This window comes from Dipodomys spectabilis, unplaced genomic scaffold (genome assembly GCF_019054845.1).
Source record: "Dipodomys spectabilis isolate Male_0828 unplaced genomic scaffold, ASM1905484v1 ptg000185l, whole genome shotgun sequence".
Lineage (NCBI taxonomy): Eukaryota > Metazoa > Chordata > Mammalia > Rodentia > Heteromyidae > Dipodomys > Dipodomys spectabilis.
Genome location: NW_024870862.1, coordinates 3514050 through 3528392, shown reverse-complemented (window position 1 = coordinate 3528392; position 14343 = coordinate 3514050). Strand labels below are relative to the sequence as shown.

Here is a 14343-nt window from a genome sequence, read left to right as displayed (position 1 = left end):
GCTACACAGAGCTAACTCAGTTGGATAAATAAGTACTTGAAAAAGCCATCCCCTTTGGTCCTAGCTAAAAATGCTTCAAAGTATGATTAAATCTAAAATGAAAAAGATTTAAAATAGTCATTGACAAAAAAATTGCAAACGTGAGCAATCAATTGAACAATATAATTATTTTCCATTATACACAGAATTTTAGGGAAAGAAGATCAGTAGCATTGTTAGGAACAATAATGTTTCCTTGTTACAAATAGGCACCCAAGGATATAATCCTGTATAAATATTGCATCATTAACTACCTAAATTTAGAGGACATTATATGCTTCAGCAGCACATATATCAAAATTACACCAATACAGAGATTAACATGGCAATTGCAAAGGATGATATGAAAATCTGTGAATTGTTCCATAATTTTCATTCTTCAGATGCAAGAAATGAAAAACAATTATTAAAAAGTTGATTACAAAATTACAAGTGTAACAATACATGTAATTCATATAAATAAAAGTTAGTTTGACATCAGTGTATTAAATCTTCACCTTAGAAAGGCCTTTATATTGCATAATATTTATAAAACTTTTAAAATTAGACAACATTGTCATTTTATTCCAAAGAAATATACTATAAAGACCTAGTAAAAAAGGAATCTTAAACTGTTTTGGTATGGAATGCAATCTGAAAGGACACATTTATTAATGAACCTATATGTTATAAAACAATGTAGTATTCAAAGTCTTATATCTAGGAAAGAATAAAATAGATTATGGGCATTATACAAACAGAATACAGAATATTTTAAAGTATAATTTTTCAGATAAGCACCAGAAATAACTTTAGTTTCTTTAGTACTCATTTCAACAGATAAATTAAAATTATATCTGAATAAAAAAAGCAAAAACTCGAGGGGGTCCAAGATGGCGATGGGGAAGTAGGGGAATGCCACAGCTCTCCCCAACCAAAAAGAGAGTTCGAGTTCCAACGTTTAATCTCCTCAAGATACCGAAAACAAAAAAATCAACATCCAGACAAAAATAAGAGTAAAAAGAAGAATTTCACAACAGAGAAGCATGAAGACCCCTCCCCCAACGTCTAATGGTCACAAAGCAGCGTGCCAAGCCATGGCCAGCCTGGCCTGGTGGGAGCTGCTGGTGGCCCAGAGACACAGGGAGCTGTGTGCAGATCACCCGCACCAAAGCCCCTTGAGGTACCAGTGTCAGAACGCGGATCTTGACGAATGAAGAAACTTTCGAGCAGGGAACTTACACAAAGATCACACCCCTTCCCCTCACTCTCCATTTGAGCAGAGAGGCTCCATCCCACCAAAGCCACTCAGCCCCATGGCAGGAACCTCAGAGATACATGAGATGCCCACACAACACCAGAGCAGAAGAACTGAAAAGAACTGATGCTGATCAAGAGAGCGCAAACAGAGACAAACCCCAGAGATCAGCACCTGCACAGAGGCCCCTTCCCCACCCCTCGGGTGGAGGCCGGAGGCCCATCCCGTGGAGTGGACCCAAACAGTATCAATGGAGGCAGTGACAGAAAAGAAACACACGGAGCCACCACCTCTCAGCCTAGCCCACAACTACCTCAATTGAACTCTCACTGCAACGGCAACCAGCAACCTACATCACACAGAAACAACTAGCTCCAGGATGAGTACCCCGCAGGGGACAGTGTATTCCTCAAGGGAGACCAGAGCTGGTGGGAATCCCCAGACCCCCTACCCCAAAACCTGCACCACAGGACCCACTAAAACTAGAAACTGTTCAAGAGCTCCACCAGCCCATGGATCACACTCAGCTGGCAAGGCCTGAACAAGAGAGACCCTGGAAGGAAGCTTAAATGCCCAAGCCTGGAACAGTGCCACTGGGTCAAGACACCCAACGGTGGAAGAAATTTGAACTGTGTACTCCAAGCTGCGTAATCTAGGTGGGATACATAGCAGCACAGGTCCATCAGGTGTGCCCCAGGCTGGGGTCTGGGACCAGGCCTGGGGATCTGGTGCCTGAGCAACATAACTAACTCCTCCCAACTGAAATCAGAAGGTGAGTATACGCTTCAGCAGAGGGGAGAAAAACAGGGGAAATGCACCCCTGGTAATCATGCCTGTGACAGCAAAAGACGCAGGGAGTTCAGGACAAGAGAAGCCCAAACCCCACAAGAACCCGACCCATGTATTCTAGGCTGGGAATTGAACAACACAGGCCTCCAGCACCTGATAATAGTCAGGAGCTCAGGCTGGTAAGTTGCTCAGCAGTACAGTGCTTGTCTTATGTGCAAGAGGCCCTGGATCTGATTCCTCAAAAAAACATAAGCAGAAAAGGCCAGATGTGGTGCTATGGGTCAAATGGTAGGGTGCCAGCCTTGAGCTGAAGAGCTGAGGGACAGCACCCAAGACCAGAGTTCAAGCCTACAACTAGCCAAAAAGTAAAACAAAACAAAACATCAGGAGACCATAGCAGACTCCAGCATCTGGGAGAGTACATCCAGCACATCCGAACTCACCAAGAGCACCTGTAGGAACAAACAGGAGCAATCTAGGCTGCTCAACCCTTCTAAAGGCGGGAACTGCCAGTGATCTACAGCAGAGAGCTGAGAATCCTGTGTGGGTCAGACCAGCAGCTGGAGGTCGGCCCCCAACAGAACTGAGATCAGGTACAGACTCTCTCTACCAGCACAGAAACAGTAATCAAGCAAAGACAGACACCTATTGACCAAAACAAAATTTCAGATTAGTCTTCAATAATCCTTGAATCCCCATGAGAAAATCACAGAGAAATATTACAAGGTTTATCAACACCTAGGATAGCAAGCTATCTCTAAAAGCCAGCAGCAATCCAGGGGAGAGCCCCAGTGGGAGAAAAGCAGGAATGGAAGACAAACACTATATCCAAGACATGCTGGAGGCAATGACTCAAGAATAAAGTGAGAAATAGACCAGAATTTGAAAGAACACTGGGTCGAAATACCAAAAGAGGTGCAGGACATCAAACAGGAGATGCATGCAAAAATAGAGGTAGCACACACCTCACTAAGCCGTGAGATAAGTGACAAAATAGAGGCAGTACATACCTCATTAAGAGGTGAGATTAGTATTTTGAAAACCAACATTGAATCCATTGAAATCAACAATGAGTCCCTTTCCTCCATGCAAACCACAATGGAAATCACAGTTAACAGAGTGAACAAAATGGAATACAGAAGACAGAATACATCAACTGGACCAAAAAATTACAGATATTGAAAAATCACTTAAATTATACCAAAGGGAAATTCAAGGACAAGCAGATAGTGCCAAGAAATTTAACCTTCATATACGAAGATGAGGAATATCAAAGCAAGGGAATGCAGCACCTATTCCACAAGATAATCGGTGAAAATTTTCCCCATCTCTAAAAAGAACATCTTATCCACATAACAGAAGCATATAGAACACCTAACAAGCAGGATCCCAGGAGAAACACTTCTAGACACATTATAGTATAAATGATAGATCTGAATGATAAGGAAACAAACTTGCATGCAGCAAAAATGAAGAAGGAGCTATACTACTATAGGAAAATTATTACAATCACTACAGATCTCTCCACACAAACACTGAATGCAAGAAAGGCCTGGGAAAGTACCACATGAGCACTGAGAGCCAATAACTGCCAACCCAGACTGATATACTCGGCAAAGCTAGCATTCACATTCCATGGAGAAATGAAAATTTTTAATAGCAAAGAAAAAACTAAATTAATACATAAACATTAAGCCAGCATTACAAAGACTACTAAAAGGTGGAACACAACCTGAGAAAAGCAACCAGGAACAGGGACCTGCACCCAGACAAGCATTAATAGAAGTCTATCTGAGCAAGGACAGAGGAAAAGAAAGAAGAAAAACAGTGACCATAATGCATCTCTCTATTCTATCTCTTAAGATTAACGGACTTATTTCACCAATCAAAAGAAAAAGAACTGCAGATTGGATCCTAAAACAGGACCCATCCATCTGTTGCCTTCAGGAGACCCACCTCTAAGCCAAACATGCAAACAAACTCAGAGTGAAGGGTTGTAAAAGGATCTACCAATCAAATGCCCCTAATAAGAAAGCAGGTGTAGCAATCCTTATATCTGATAAAAATAAACTTGTCATTAAAATCATTACAGTGTCAAACCATCCCTGCATCTCTGGGATGAAGCCTAACTGGTCATAGTGTATGATTTTTTTTATGTGTTTCTGGATTCTTTTAGCTAGAATCTTGTTAAGGATCTTTGCACCTGAGTTCATCAAGGAAATTGGCCTGTAATTCTCCTTTTTGGTTGGGTCTTTGCATGGTTTGGGGATGAGTGTGATATTGGCTTCTCTGTTTCTCTGAAGAGCTTGAGGAGTGTGGGTATTAGTTCTTCTTTAAAGGTCTTACAGAATTCTGCTATGAATCCATCTGGTCCTGAGCTTTTTTTTGTTGTTGGAAGACCTCTGATTGCTTCCTGTATCTCGTTGTAGGATATTGGCTTATTTAATTGGTTCACTTCTTTGCTCAGTTTGGGCAACTTGGATTTCTCTAAAAATGCATCCATTTCAGCCAGGTTTTCTTCCTTTAGAGAGTATAACTTTTGAAAGTAGCCCATTAGGATTGTTTGGATATCTTGGGTACGTGTTATGATTTTTCCCGTGGCATCCCTAATCTTGTTAAAATGGGTTTCCTCTCTTATTTTTTTTAATTAATCTTGCCAACGGTCCATCAATTTTGTTTATTTTTTCAAAGAACCAGCTTTTTGTTTGGTTAATTTTGGCTGTAATTACCTGATTTTCTAATTGGTTAATCTCTGCTCTTAATTTGGTTATCTGGCTCCGTCTAGTAACTTTAGGTTCCATTTTTTCATGTTTTTCTAGCTATTTTAATTGCAACATGAGATTATTTACTTGGTCTGTCTCCATTTTCTTGATGTGGGCAATGAGGGCGATAAATTTACCCCTCAGGACAGCTTTTGCTGTGTCCCACAAGTGTCTTTGCGAGGTTTTTTTTTTTTTTTCGTTTTCATTGAGTTGTAGGAAATGTTTTATTTCTTCTCTGATCTCTTCCATTACCCAAGCATTGCTAAGAAGTGTGCTGTTCAATTTGCATGTATTAGAGAAATTTCTGCCGTATGCTTTGTTATTGAGAACTAGCTTGATTCCACTATGGTCAGATAAGATACAGGGGATTATGTCGTCCCTTTGTATTTGCTTAAGTTCCTTGCATGAACTATGATATAGTCTATTTTGGAGAAAGTTCCATGAGCTGCTGAGAAGAATGTGTACTGTGTTGTGTTACGGTGAAATACTCGGTAGATATCAGTTAATTCCGCTTGAAGTATGGCCTCACTTAATTTGGTAGCTTCTTTTCCAATCCTCTGGGTGGTAGGCCTGTCCTTTGGTGAGAGTGGTGTGTTGAGGTCTCCTAGTATTATCGTATTGGGATCTATTTTATTCTGTAAGTCAATAAATGTAATCCAACTCATCAACAGAGCCAAGGTCAAGAATCACATGATTTTTGCCACAGATGCAGAAAAGACCTTTGATAAAATTCAACATTCATTCATGCTAAAGGCTCTGGAGAAAATAGAAATAGCAGGAACATTTCTTAAAACAATTAAACCAGTTATGACAGACCAATAGCCAATAATACACTTAATGGGGAAAAGCTACAACCAATTCTCCTAAAATCAGGAACAAGGCAAGGATGCCTACTGTCTCCACTGCACTTCAATATAGTCCTGGAAGCCTTAGCCAGGTCAATAAGGCAAGAAAAATACATGAAAGGGATCCGCATAGGGAAAGAAGAGGCTAAACTATTCCTTTTTGCAGACAACATGATACTATACCTTCATGATCCCAAAAACTCCATCCCCAAACTCTTAAAAATCATAAATCACTTCGGCAAAGTAGCAGGATACAAAATAAACCCACAAAAATCAGTTGCCTTCCTGTACACTGACAATGTACAAGAAGAGAGGGAAATAAAGGGAGTAACCCCATTCACAATAACCTCCCCCAAAATAAAATATTTAGGAATTAACCAAAGATGTAAAAGAACTATTTAATAAAAACTATAAAAAGATAAAGACAGAAATTGCAGAAGACTCTAGGAAATGGAAAGACCTCCCATGCTCTTGGATAGGCCAAGTTAATATAGTGAAGATGGCAATACTGCCAAAATTAATATACAAATTCAATGCATTTCCTATTAAAATCCTAATGACTTACATCACTAAAATACAGAAAACAGTCCAAAAATTCATATGGAACAACAAAAGACCTAGAATAGCCAAACCAATTCTAGGGAATAAAGGCAAAATGGGAGGGATATCCATGCCGCACTTCAAACTATACTACAGAGCTATAATAATAAAGACAGCATGGTACTGGCACAAAAACAGACCAGAAGACCAATGGAACAGAATAGAAGATCCAGAAATAAATCCACAGGCCTAGAGTCAGCTGATATTAAACAAAGGAGCCCAAGACATACAATGGAAGAAACACAGCCTCTTCAACCACTACTGCTGGGAAAACTGGGCTGCCACATGCAGAAAAGTAAAAGTGGACCCCAGCCTATCACCATGCACCAACATCAACTCAAAATGGATTAAAGATCTTAACATTAAAACTGAATCTCTGAAACTACTGCAGGACAGAGTAGGAGAGACACTTGAACCAATAGGCACAGGAAGGAATTTCCTGAACAGAGTCCCAGGATCACAACAAATTGGAGAGAGACTCAACAAATGGGCCAACTTTAAAATATAAATCTTCTGCACAGCTAAATCTATTGCAACCAAGCTAGAAAGACAAATAACTAATTGGGAAAAAATATTTACCAGCAATATATCAGACAAGGGGTTAATATCCAGTATATACAGGGAACTCAAGAAACTAATCCCTCCTAAACCTAACAAACCAATTACTAAATTGGCAAGGGAAGTAAAGAGGGACTTCTCAGAGGAAGAAATAATAATGTCAAAGAAAGACATGAGGAAATGTTCATCATCCCTGTTGGTGAAGGAAATGCAAATAAAGACAAAGATACCACCTTACCTCAGTCAGAATGTCACACATCCAGAAATCATCCAATGACAATTGCTGGAGGGTATGTGGAGAAATAGGAACCCTATTACACTGTTGGTGGGAATGTACACTTATACAACCACTTTGGAAAGCACTCTGGAGGGTCCTTAGAAAGATAAAGATTGACCTCCCTTATGACCCAGTCATACCACTTCTAGGCATCTACCCTGAACAATAGGAAACAATATACAAGGACACGTGCACTTCAATGTTTATTGCAGCACTGTTCACAATAGCTAGGATATGGAAACAACCCAGATGCCCCAACACAGATGAATGTATCCAAAAATTTTGGTATCTACAAACAATGGAATATTATGCAGCCATTAGAAATGACGAAATAATGGCATTTGCAGGGAAATGGATGGAGCTAGAAGGTGATCATGTTGAGCAAGGTAAGCCAAGAGCAAAGAGACAAACGGTACATGGTCTCCCTGATAAGTGGATGCTAAATCCAAAATGTTAGGTGATACAACAAAATTAACAGGACTTAAGAAACAAAGAACTCCCACTCATCTGGTCGAAACACTACTAAATATCCCCATACTGCTGATCACATGTATGTTGTATTGTGTACACTGTTATATGTTATAGACTGTGATAGACAATTTGCTCCAGGAAATTTAGAATGAACTTGTGACTTTAAAGGAGCATCATTATTTCACAATACTGTGAAATTTGGGAAGTTATCTAATCACTTAATCACAATTTAAAAAAAAAAAGAACCTCGGGGAAGTAAGGAGGGCAGGGATGGTAGGAGGAAAACAATGGAGGGGGTAACAATACTCAATAGGAAGTGTACTCATTACCTTGCTCATGTAACTGTAACCCTCTGTATAGTATCTTTACAATAAAAAATTTTAAAAAAAGATCCAATCAACAGTAAAAAAATAAACTAAAATCAATACAAAAAGACAAGGATGGACACTACATATTAATACAGGAAACAATACAAGAGGGGGATATTACCATAATCTACCTAACATTCCCCAAACATTGGTGCACCCAAATATGTTAAGCAAATACTCTCAAACTTACAGAATAAAATAGATCCAATATGATAATACTAGGAGACTTTAACACCCCACTCTCACCAAAGGACAGGTCTACCAACCAGCATATTGGCAAAGAAGCTATCGAATTAGTGAGGCCATACTTCAAGCAGAACTGACATTTACCAAGTATTTCACCCTAAAAACAACATAGTACACATTCTTCTCAGCAGCTCATGGTACTTTCTCCAAAATAGACCATATAATAGTTCATGTAAGAAACTTAAGCAAATTCAAGGGGATTGACATAATCCCCTGTATCCTATCTGACAATAGTGGAATCAAGCTAGTTCTCAATAACAAAACATACTGCAGAAATTACTAAAATACATGGAAATTGAACAGCTCACATCAAAGCAATGCGTGGGTAATGGAAGTGATTAAAGAAGAAATTTAAAAAATTCCTACAACTCAATGAAAATGAAAATGCATCGCAAAAACCTTTTGGGACACAGCAAAAGCTGTCCTGATGGACAAATTTATTGCCATCAGTGCCCAGATCAAGAAAATAGAGACAGACCAAGAAAATAATCTCATGTTGCAAATAAAACAGCTAGAAAAACATGAAAAAATGGAACCTAAAGTTACTAAACACAGCCAGATAGCCAAACTAAGAGCGGAGATTATCCAAATAGAGAATTGGAGAATCATAGCCAAAATTAACCAAACAAAAAGCTGGTTGAAAAAACAAATAAAATTGATAGATATTTGGCAAAATTAATTTAAAAAAGAAGAGAGGAAACCCATATTAACAGGATTAGGGATGCTACGGGAAAAATCACAACACGTACCCAAGATGCCCAAACAATTTTAATGGACTACTTTCAAAAGTTATACCCTCTAAAGAAAGAAAACCTGGCAGAAATGGATGCATTTTCAGAGAAATACAAGTTTCCCAAATTGAGCAAAGAAGAAGTAAATCAATTAAATAAACCAACATCCTACAACGAGATACAGGAAGCAATCAGAAGTCTTCCAACAACAACAAAAAAAAGCCCAGGATCAAATGAATTCACAACAGAATTCTATACGATCTTTAAAGAAGAAGTAATACCTATACTCCTCAAGCTCTTCAGAGAAACAGAGAAGGAGGGAGCTAACCCAAAAACATTCTACGAAGCCAATATCACATTCATCCCCAAACCAGGCAAAGACCCAACCAAAAAGGAGAATTACAGGCCAATGTCCTTGATGAGCACAGGTGCAAAGGTCATTAACAAGATTCTAGCTGACAGAATGCAGAAACACATAAAAAAACCATACACTAAAACCATGTAGGCTTCATCCCAGACATTCAGGGATGGTTTAACTTACGTAAGTCAATAAATATAATCCAACACATCAACAGAGCCAAGGTCAAGAATCACATGATTATCTCCACAAATGCAGAAAAAGTTTTTGATAAAATTCAACATTCATTCATGCTAAAAGCTCTGGAGGCAATAGAAATAGAAGGAACATTTCTTAAAACATTATAAGCCATTTACAACAGACCAATAGCTAATACTATACTTAATGGGGAAAAGCTACAACCAATTCTCTTAAAATCAGGAACAAGGGGACTGGGAAGGTGGCTCAGTGGTAGAGCACTTGCCTTGCATGCCTGAGGCCCTGGGTTCGATTCCTCAGCACCACATAAGGAAAAAGAAAAAAGCCAGAAGTGGTGCTGTGGCTCAAGTGGTAGAGTGCTAGCCTTGAGCTGAAGAGCTGAGGGACAGCACCCAGGCCCAGAGTTCAGGCCCTATGACCGGACCCCCGAAAAAAATCAGGAAGAAGGCAAAGATGCCCACTGTCTCTACTCCTGTTCAGTATATACCTGGAACTCTTAGCCAGGTCAATAAGGCAAGAAAAAGACATTATAAGGATCTGTATAGGGAAAGAAGGAATTAAACTATCCCTTTTTACAGATGACATCATACTATACCTTCACGATCCCAAAAATTCCATCCCCAAACTCTTAGAAATCATAAATCACTTCGGCAACGTAGCAGGATACAAAATAAACCCCCCAAAACCAGTTGCATGCCTGTACACTGACAATGTACAAGCAGAGAGGGAAATAAAGGAAAGCAAGCCCATTCACAATAACATCCCCCAAAATAAAATATTCAGGAAGTAACCTAACCAAAGATGTAAAAGAACTATTTAATGAAAACTATAAAAAGTTAAAGAAAAAAATTACAGAGGACACTAGGAAATGGAAAGACCTCCCATGCTCTTTTATAGGCAGACAATATAGTGAAAATGTCAATACTGCCCAAATTAATATACAAATTCAATGCAATTCCTATTAAAATCCCAATGATGTATATCTCTGAAATATAGAAAACAGTCCAAAAATTCATATGGAACCAAAAAAGACCTAGAATATCCAAAATAATTCTAGCAAATAAAGACAACATGGGAGGTATACCCATGTCAAACTTCAAACTCTACTATAGAGCCATAATAACAAAGACAGCATGGTACTGGCACAAACACAGACCCGAAGACCAATAGAATAGAATAGAAGATCCAGAAATAAATCCACATGCCTACAGTCAGCTGACATTTGACAAAGGAACCAAAGACAGACAATGGAAGAAACACAGCCTCTTCAACCACTACTGCTGGGAAAACTGGGTGGCCATATGCAGAAGAATAAAAGTGGCCACCAGCATATCACCATACACCAACATCAGCTCAAAATGGATCAAAGACCTTAGCATTAAACCTGAATCTCTGAAACCACTGCAGGCAGAGTAGGAGAGACACTTGTACTTATAGGCCCAGGAAAGAATTTCAAGAACAGAGTCCCAGGGTCACAACAAATTGGAGTGAGACACGACAAATGGGACTACCTTAAAATAAAAAGCTTCTGCAAAGTTAAGCTATCGCAACCAAGCTAGAAAGACAACCAATTAATTGGGGAAAATATTTACCAGCAATATATCCGACAAGGGGTTAATATCCAATATACAGGGAACTCAAGAAACTAATCCCTCCAAAACCTAACAAACCAATTACTAAATGGGAAAGGGAACTAAAGAGAGACTTCTCAGAAGAAGAGATAAAAATGGCCAAGAAACACATTAGGAAATGTTCACCATCCCTGGTTTTGAAGGAAATGTAAATAAAGACAACCATGAGATACCACCTTACCCCAGTCAGAATGTCCCACATCCTCCAGTCAGCCAATGACAAATGCTGGAGGGTATGTGGAGAAAGAGGAACCCTACTACACTGCTGTTGGGAATGTACACTCATACAACCACTTTGGAAAACAGTCTGGAGGGTCCTAAGAAAGCTAAATATTGACCTCCCTTATGACCCAGTCATACCACTTCTAGGCATCTATCATGAACAACAGGAACCAGTATACAAGGACACATGCACCTCCATGTTTATTGCCGTACTGTTCGTAATAACCAGGATATGGAAAAAACCCAGATGTCCGACCACAGATGAATGGATCCCAAAATTGTGGTATCTATACACAATGCAATATTATGCAGCCATTAGAAATGACAAAATAATGGCATTTGCAGGGAAATGGATGGAGCTAGAAGGTGATCATGTTGAGCAAGGTAAGCCAAGAGCAAAGAGACAAACAGTACATGTTCTCCCTGATAAGTGGATGTTAAAACCAAAATGTTAGGTAATACAACAAAATTAACAGGACTTAAGAAACAAAGGACTTCCACTCATCTGGTCGAATCTCTACTAAATAACCCCATGCTGCTGATCACATGTATGGTATATATGTGTACAATGGAGGGGAACCAGGAAGATGACATAGAAGTAGAGGGAAAAACCCGTCAGCTGCACTGGACACTGACCAAAATGAACTAAGCAAGTTAATGGCAGGGATGGGAGGGAGAAAACAATTGGGAAAAAGGGAACAGCTGATGTTATGCAAAACAAAAGAAATGTACATACCAACCAATGTGGAAGGAATAACTGTATCGCAAAGGTCATAGAACTCATAAATGTTATAGACTGTGATAGACAATTTGCTCCAGAAATGTTAGAATGTGTTTGTGACTTTAACTGAGCATCACTATTCCACAATACTGTGAAATTATGTAACCACTTAAGTACAATAAAAATACCAAAAACTCTCCAGAAATCATTATAGATGTATAAAACTAACTCTTGAATACATTTTGACATCAAAGTCATGCAATTCACTTGGAAGACTTCCATGGAATCCATTAATTGTTACAATAAGCTATTGTTGTTATTTGGATCGTGAAAATATTTAGTATGGAAACAAAGAATGCAATGGCATTTTTGAAATTTAATAAACTTAACCGAACAATTATGATTTAGGAGAGCAATTTGTGCAGCTTTGTAAAACTTCAAAGAGATAGTGATACATACTTATCCTTTTGGCAATATTAAATACAGTTTCTTCCAAGTTGTTCTTCAGACCTGATTTGACATAATGATTCAACAGAAGCAGATCCAACATGTCTTTGCTATCTCTATTCCCAGCAGCAAGAAGCAAGGGGGCCATTGGTATCTGAATCATGATGAAGTAAGAAAAAAGCCACTCTAGTATTATTCCAGATATAATCACTGCGCAGGGTTTTCCAACCATCTACAGTTATTGCATGAATATCTGCCGCTTGAGCCAACAACTCATGGACAGTGTCTAAGTGTCCACTGTAGGCTTCCTAATGAATATGGGTATACTCATCGTCATCTCTAGTATTCACATGAGTGGCTTTTTTGGAAAGTAGTCTCCGCACTGTAATAACCTGATTATTTTCAGCAGCCCAAAGAAGAAATTTGCATGGATCCTTCTCCATTTTTTTAGCAATTGATACCATTCCTCACTTTTTCATCATGTTCCTCATATTCCTAAGAATTGCCTAACTAGAGGCTTTGAGTGACAGTGAGAATGAGGTGTCCATGTATTTCCCTAATAGTTCACATTAGTTGAACTGTTCAGAAAAATCCGGTTAATTTTCTGCATCTGTTTTTTCACCGTGATTTATTTTCTCCTTTTCCATTTTTACTATTCGAAATTATTCTAACTGGAGAGAATGGAATTGATGAGAGCAGAGGAAAGATTCTCTTCCATATTCAAAGATACAGACTGAAAATAAGGACCAGTAGTGTCTTCATGTGCAGCTTATTCTAGGAATGAGAAAAGATGAAATAATGCCCTCTATATAAATCATTTGGGAAATGGCAGAGCAGAAAGTAAAATGATGCAAACAAAAATATACAAGCAAAATAAATTACAATAATTATAGAGCAATCCTCTTATCTATGAGAAACATTAAAGAGAGAGGAAGAGAGACGATGTGCAATGACCTAGATAGCCACAAATGCATGCCTCTGATTAATTTATAGAGCAAACAGAATTTTATGTTTTAAAAAAATGGAAATAAAATTTGTGTATTTACTTGAATTTGGTAAATACATTTTTAGCAGCCTCCCTGAGGAGACGTAGGTTTAATCTTATTGCAGACAAGAATCTAAATTCTTGATAATTCTAGGAACAGATCTGAATGAAATCAGTTGAATCACACTTTGCATGTACAATGAAGGAATAGGTACAGGCTAGGAAAGCAGCAAAAGGAGGTAGGCCGATTGTATCTGTGACAAAACTTTGTGGAAAATGGTATTGAGCATTACTTATGTTGATTCACTTGCACTGGAAGCATGATTCTGGACAATTGCTTACTGATTCTCAACTATTGCTTTGATCATTATATTCTCCAAAAAGACAAAGTGAGATTTAATTGATAGCAAAGAACTACTAATACATTTTTATTTCGCATTAAGCACCTTCAATCATTGAAACCACATGAAGAAAATAGACAGGCCTATTTTTTTAGATGAAAACAAGTGTCTTTAAAAAAACAAGGAATGTAACTAGTCATGTAAAGGACTTCTATTTTAGTACTACATTATACATTTTTTTTTCTAATTTTGGGTACCAATAAATAATGGATCTATTAGAAAGCTCTTAAAACTCATATGTCCAATTGTGAGTTCTCTTATACTATATCATGGTATTTTTTGTGTATGTTCTTAAGAAGAAATTTACATTACTAACTTGAATTTCTGACAGGACAAAATCATCACTGTACATCTTGCTTCTATACTCTCATTTTTAAATTACTATCTAAGTATGTGCATTAGATAACTATAGAGGAAAAAGCAAAAGCCACACTGGTGGCTCATGTCATTAATCGTA

General features: G+C 38.3%; 1 pseudogene; it reads left to right on the top strand.

Moving 5' to 3' along the window:
* The first annotated feature begins 313 nt into the window (after positions 1–313).
* LOC122121175 lies at positions 314–412 on the top strand (annotated as a pseudogene).
* The last annotated feature ends 13931 nt before the right edge of the window (positions 413–14343 follow it).